We start from the raw sequence: 7640 nt of genomic DNA, 5'->3' as shown, positions 1-7640 counted from the left end.
AGTTTTAGATGCACAAAATAAAGTACTGTACACGAAGAAGAAATCAATACAAAATAGATTTTAGAAATATAAAAGAAACTCAAAACAAAAATAACTATTGTAATCATAGTGGTAATCTTCTTAGGTTTGTAAAAAAAAATAAAAGGCTCTGTTGAAAGTGCAGGACCGAAATACGAATTGAGTTGTCGTGAAACTTTTCCCGGTTTGCTGATTACAGTACAGTACTGTATTTAGAATGTTATTTTATTGATAAGTACTCGTGTGTATTATTGTATGTTGATATGTTTTTACGACATACAACCTTATGCAAGGACGGCAGAAAAGTTGGTTTCAGCCAAGGAATGGTGGAAGTGAGGAAAAAGAAGGAATATGTAAGAAAGAAAGGAAGGAGGTTAGGAAGGAAAAATATACAACATAGGATAAAAGGCAGAAAAGTAGGACGAATCAGGTACAGCTCCAGGATTTTTCCTTCTCCCGGGGCTTAAGAGTGGCTTGACTAATACATATAAGGGGAGGGGGAAACAATTTACAGTATAACTATATTTTTGAATATCAAATAAAATGCTGTAGGGGCTGAACAGGCCAAACACAAATTTATGATGGAGTTATTCGTTTTCTCCTGCAGTGAAATGGAAACGTATTTACACTTATCTTATTACACTTGAGAGCAGATAAAGAGCGTTCTGTTTTGCTCATTTGTAGTTGTTATCATCAATTCCAGATTGTATTGGCATATTGTGCATACCCCCTCCCCACCCAACACACAATTTAAAACAGTTTGCAGGTGTTGTAATAATAATCTTTTGTCAAAATAACCCATGATCAAGAATGATGTCATACTACACACACTTTCTTGCTGAAATTTGGCCCTGTTGAGCCAAAGGCAACCATAACAACCATGGGTGTCACGTCCCGTGTTTGCCAGCAGGGGGCAGGCTTTTCCTGCCTACCGCCGACACACCTGTCACCCATCTAGGACTGATTACACAGGCTTTATCTTTGTGCTCGGACAGTTGACTTACTGCCGGAGTATTCAACGCCGTGCCAACTCTCTCGATTATTGCCCAAATCTATTCGTTGCCGTGTAGCCTTGTGACTGTGATTGCGCGTCGTTTAATCCTCTATTGTCAATTCCTAATTGTTACCAACTATATTCCTTGCCATTTTCTCGCAAGCGTTTTCTGTTACTTCCTTTTATTCCTGGTCCTGATTTTGACCAGCGTTTTCTGTTTGTTGCTCCCGGACGGGTATTTTGTGTTTGTATTAAAACTCATTTGTTCTCGGACCATCTTTTCTCTGTCTGCTATTTCGGGGATCCACCTCATTATCTTGTTGTGCGCGAAGCGATCATTTTATCGCTTCGGGCACAACGTGACAGAATACTCCGGCCACCATGGATCCCGCAGACTTAGAAAAGATTTTTTCCGTTCTGTCCTGCCGAGAGCAACAGTTAAGTCAGCAGGGCCAAGCCATTTCGGAAATCAGCAGCGCGGTTTCCATGCTGGCTCACAGGTTCGATGATTTCGAACCCCGTCTTGTACGGGTGGAGGAACGGAGAGCACCTCCCTCCGTGATTCGTCCTGCCACCCCTGAGGCACCCGCATCATTTCCCACAATGATGAGGGAGCCTTCGCTTCCACACCCCCCACGTTACGGGGGTGAGCACGGGCAGTGTGGGTACTTCCTCCACCAGTGCTCGCTCGTTTTCGACCAGCAACCTTACCTCTATGCTACTGACGCCGCGAAGGTGGCATATATTATGAGCCTGTTGACAGGTCCGGCGGCGTCATGGGCGATGGCGACAAGCGACGCGAAGCCGAGCCTCCGGTCTTCATTCCACGGCTTCGTGGCGGCGTTTCGCCGGGTGTTCCACCATCCCGTGCGGGGCAGAGAGGCTGAGGGCCGGCTACTTGAACTCCACCAGGGGAGGCGATCGGTGGCGGACTACTCCATCGAGTTCCAGATTCTGGCCGCCCAGAGTGGCTACGGCGACCGGGCGCTGTGCGGACTGTTTCGCCGTGGATTAAACACCGAACTCAAGGATGAGCTGGCGACTCGCGACCACAGCTCCAACCTGGAGGAGTTAATCGAGCTCTCCCTGCGATTGGACAACCGCCTGAGAGAGAGAAACCGGGAGCGGGGAGGTGATCGTTCTCCGTCCCGGTGTGCCACGTACTGCGGGGAGGAGCCGATGCAGCTGGGTGGCGAAAACGTTGGACCGGAGCAGAGACGGCGCCGATTCAACGATCGGGCTCGGTCTGACAGCTGTCAACGAGGACCTCATGCTGCTCCCAGCCGACCGGAACATTCCCCATCCTCGCCCTCCAAAAACTGTGAGTCCCGACCCCGCGCAGAGTCCCCCACGCCTCGGCGAACTGACTCCCGGCCGGGACACACCGGGAGACTGGAACTCGAGGGGGAGATATTTGAGGGGCCCCGGTCGCGGCGGGTTAGGGCTCTGATAGACTCGGGGGCTGATGGTTGTTTTATGGATACCGACTTCGCCGCCGACCTGGGCTGTTATGTCGAGAAGTTGGCCGATAAAAAGCGGGTTTGTGATCTCGATGGACGCCTCCTGGGGGTCGTGACGCAAAGAACAGAACCACTAAAACTAAAATTATCCGGTAACCATGTTGAGCATCTACGGTTCGATTTATTGCAGTGCCGTAACGCTCCGGTTATTCTCGGCTTGCCCTGGCTCAGGACTCACAACCCCGTAATTTCCTGGGAGCGTCCGGCAATAGAGAGTTGGAGCCGGAACTGTTATGAACGTTGTTTAGGATCAGCCGTAGGGCAGCACGAACGCGCCGGTGACGACATCCCCGAAACTATCTGCCTTGACGGAGTGCCAGACTGCTATCATGACTTGCGTCAAGTGTTCAGCAAGGATCGCGCACGCTCTTTGCCCCCGCACCGACCCTACGATTGCGCCATAGACCTGCGGGCGGGCGCTCCGTTGCCAACCTCACGGCTGTATCAGGTGTCTAAACCCGAGCGCGAGGCACTGACGGAATACATTAACAGCTCGCTCGCTGCAGGTCTAATTAGACCATCGCGATCGCCGTTAGGTGCGGGGTTTTTCTTTGTTGGAAAGAAGGACAAATCCCTGCGACCGTGTGTGGATTATCGGGGTCTGAACGACATCACAGTAAAAAATAAGTATCCGCTACCATTGCTAGACTCCGCCTTCGCCCCTTTACAGTCAGCCACAGTCTTTTCAAAATTAGATTTACGCAGTGCCTACCACCTGGTTCGCATCCGGAAAGGTGACGAGTGGAAGACTGCTTTTAAGACCCCGCTCGGCCATTTTGAATATCTGGTTATGCCCTTCGGGCTGACAAATGCCCCCGCCGTTTTTCAGAATCTCATCAACGACGTGTTGAGAGACATGCTGAACATTTTCTGTTTCGTCTATCTCGACGATATTTTAATTTTTTCCCAATCAATTCAAGAACACAAGCGACACGTCAGGCTGGTATTGCAGCGTTTATTAGAGAACAAGCTCTTCGTCAAGGCAGAGAAGTGTGAATTCCATGTACCTGTCATCTCCTTTCTGGGGTTTATAATTGAGCAGGGCAAGCTGAGAGCAGACCCCACCAAGACGGAGGCGGTGACGAACTGGCCAACACCGACTAACCGGAAGGAGTTGCAACGCTTCTTGGGGTTCGCTAACTTCTACCGTCGTTTTATTCGCAACTACAGCCAAAAGGTACTCCCGTTGACCCGTCTGACGTCCACAAAAGTCCCATTCAAATGGGATTCGGCTGCGGGGTCGGCATTTTCCAGCCTAAAGGCCGCATTCACAAATCCCCCGGTACTGCAACATCCTAACCCGGACTTCCCGTTCATCGTAGAGGTGGACGCCTCGGATTCGGGGGTCGGGGCCGTTCTGTCCCAGCGTTCCCCGGTCGACCAGAAATTGCACCCCTGCGCCTTTTTCTCTCGTCGACTCAGTACAGCAGAGTCCAACTACGACGTGGGCAATCGTGAACTGCTAGCTGTAATCGTCGCCCTACAGGAATGGCGCCACTGGCTCGAGGGGACTAAGGAACCGTTCACGGTCTACACCGACCACAAGAACTTGGAATATCTCCGCTCTGCTAAAAGACTCAACCCCCGTCAGGCCCGTTGGGCACTATTCTTAACCCGGTTTAATTTCATCCTCACATACTCTCCTGGCTCTAAGAACACCAAGCCCGATGCCCTTTCCCGTCTCCACGACCCCGTGGAGAGGGACCGGTCACCAGAGACCATCCTCCCGACCCGGTGCATCGTGGGGGCGTTGAGATGGGAGATCGAACAGAAGGTCCAGGAAGCCCTGGATGGTGTCCAGGTCCCGGCTGGATGCCCCGCAGGGAAGTTGTTTGTACCCCCACCTCTGCGCTCGGAGGTGTTGCAGTGGGGGCACGGGTCCAAGGTGGCCTGCCATCCTGGGGTGAACCGGACTGTGCATCTCGTCACCCAGCGGTTCTGGTGGCCGGAGCTTCGGAAGGATGTGGTGGACTATATCAATGCCTGCTCCGCCTGCGCCTGCGGCAAGGTCTCACATAGGCCTCCGGCAGGACTGCTCCAGCCATTGCCCATCCCTCCTCGACCTTGGTCACACATCGCCCTGGATTTCGTCACGGGCCTTCCTCCATCCCGGGGGCGGTCGGTCGTCCTCACCATCGTGGACCGGTTCTCTAAGGCGGCTCATTTTGTTCCGCTGTCTAAGTTGCCGTCTGCACTGGAGACCGCCGACCTCCTAGTCCAACACGTCTTCCGTCTCCATGGGATCCCGATGGACATCGTCTCGGACCGGGGGCCCCAGTTCGTGTCCCGCGTATGGAAGCGGTTCTGCCGATCCCTCGGGGCCACGGTCAGTCTGACCTCGGGATATCACCCCCAGTCCAACGGACAAGCCGAGCGTGCCAACCAGGATCTGGGGGCGGCCCTCCGCTGTGTATGCCTGCGCAGTCCCTCCTCCTGGGTCGACCATCTACCGTGGGTGGAGTACGCACACAACACCCTCGTCTCTTCAGCCACTGGTAGGTCCCCCTTCATGTCGGCCTACGGGTATCAACCGCCGCTGTTCCCGTCCCAGGAAGGACAGGTGGAGGTCCCGTCTGTGCAGCATCACCTCAAGCGAGCCCACCGCGTATGGAAAGAGGCCCGAGCTGCATTGGCCCGCACGGCGACCCGGAACCAGCAGATCGCAGACCGTCGTCGGCGCCCGGCACCTACTTACGTGGTGGGGCAGGAGGTGTGGCTGGCTACGAGGGATCTCCGCCTGGCCGGCACGTCCGCGAAACTGGGGCCCCGATTCACTGGACCGTTCGTGGTCGAGTCCATCGTCAGCCCCGTCACGGTCAGGCTCCGGCTGCCGCCCGCCATGAAGGTTCACCCCGTGTTCCACGTTTCCCTGCTCAAACCAGTGGTTTCCAGTCCCTTGGCTCCGCCTTCCGCTCCGCCCCCCCCTCCGCGGGTCGTCGACGGTGACCCGGTGTACACGGTTCGTACCATCCTGGACTCTCGGCGCAGGGGTAAGGGGTTCCAGTATCTGGTCGACTGGGAGGGCTACGGGCCTGAGGATCGGCAATGGGTGCCCCGCTCCTGGATCCTTGATCCGTCCCTTCTGCGCGACTTCCACGCAGCTCATCCGACCAAGCCGGGTAGGCCGCCGGGAGGCGTCCGTTGAGGGGGGGGTACTGTCACGTCCCGTGTTTGCCAGCAGGGGGCAGGCTTTTCCTGCCTACCGCCGACACACCTGTCACCCATCTAGGACTGATTACACAGGCTTTATCTTTGTGCTCGGACAGTTGACTTACTGCCGGAGTATTCAACGCCGTGCCAACTCTCTCGATTATTGCCCAAATCTATTCGTTGCCGTGTAGCCTTGTGACTGTGATTGCGCGTCGTTTAATCCTCTATTGTCAATTCCTAATTGTTACCAACTATATTCCTTGCCATTTTCTCGCAAGCGTTTTCTGTTACTTCCTTTTATTCCTGGTCCTGATTTTGACCAGCGTTTTCTGTTTGTTGCTCCCGGACGGGTATTTTGTGTTTGTATTAAAACTCATTTGTTCTCGGACCATCTTTTCTCTGTCTGCTATTTCGGGGATCCACCTCATTATCTTGTTGTGCGCGAAGCGATCATTTTATCGCTTCGGGCACAACGTGACAATGGGTACTGATGCTAAAGTTTAAGTGTACTGAGGGAACAAAAGTCATCATTCATGCCTTTTGCTCTTGAAAAAAATAGGACGTTTCCCGTACAATCACAACTTTATTAATGCTGGAAATTCTGATTTATGGTAAATCTAATCCTATCAGAGCTTTTAATCGTCCCAAAGACCAAAGGTAGAGACTTTGAGAACCACTGCTCGACACAATTAGGTCGACAATAAGAAAATTGATTTTTTTTTTAAACTACTTGTATGCTTGACGCTCTTCATATGTGTCTATACGTGTGTAGATGTGTGTTTTAACGGGGTAGTATCCAGCAGGCTGGTGTCCTGCTGAGGACTAGGTCATGCATCCATGCGTATAGCACACACACATTCACCATATGGAATTCGAAGGAGGGGAGAGAAAGGGGGCGAAGGGGTTCGTTTACAGGGCCGAGCCAAGCCACGCTTATGGACCATTTAGCACACATTTCTCTGCCTCTCACTGCACTGCGCTGTACTACTTGCATTTACACAGCAGCCCAAGCTGGAAAACTTTACAGTGCACCATAAAAAGTAGGACCAGGCGACCAGAAGACCAGAAGACCCTCTCTCTCTCTCTCTCTCTCTCTCTCTCTCTCTCTCTCTCTCTCTCTCTCTCTCTCTGTATATACTGAATATACAGTATACAGTATATATACCGTATATATATAGATATATATATATATAGATATATAAAATATATCTATATATATATACATATATATAATCTAAGTTAATCATCAATGTAGAATTATTAGTATCAACAACAACATCAACAGTAATAATAATAATAATAATAATATATATACAGTATATATATTCACACACAATCATATTGAATTGATGAGAACATATTAACATCGCTTCATTTTCATTATTGTAAATGACATGTGATGGTAATGCACCCTCAACTCCCATCAAGTGACCCCACCTACAAGACAACTTCATCCTTGGTCGTGTTTCACTTCTTCACATGTGCCGTCTTTCCTTCCCTCTATTTGTGCATGCATGTGTGTGGTCCGAGACACCGTGAGTACTCTGGGCTCACACAGAGCGCCACCCAATGTGACACCCAGGCCTCCATATCAGGACAGTATCAGCTACCATGTCACACCAGCTGGCTCATAGACTTTATATCCTTATCGTTCCTCCAAGAAACCCTAATCGGGGAATCTATTCATTTTGGAATTGAGTCCCTACTCTGTCTGCAATAAAAATAAAACACATAGGACAGAAAAAGCTAATTATCTTCTGGATTTGCTTCTGGTAAGTGGTCCTTTCTGACTGCAAGCATAACTGAATCACAAGTCACGCTGCACACAAGACGCAAGGCATCACACAAACAATATCACACCATCCGTCCATTCATTTTCTATTGTGCTTCTCCTCATTGTATGCAGATGAGCTGGTATCCATCCCAGCTGATTTTGGAAAAGAGACTGAATTTGCGCT

The sequence above is a fragment of the Hippocampus zosterae genome, chromosome 6 (assembly GCF_025434085.1).
Source record: "Hippocampus zosterae strain Florida chromosome 6, ASM2543408v3, whole genome shotgun sequence".
Lineage (NCBI taxonomy): Eukaryota > Metazoa > Chordata > Actinopteri > Syngnathiformes > Syngnathidae > Hippocampus > Hippocampus zosterae.
The sequence above is the reverse complement of the archived record's forward strand: the minus strand, read 5'-3'. Positions refer to the sequence as shown.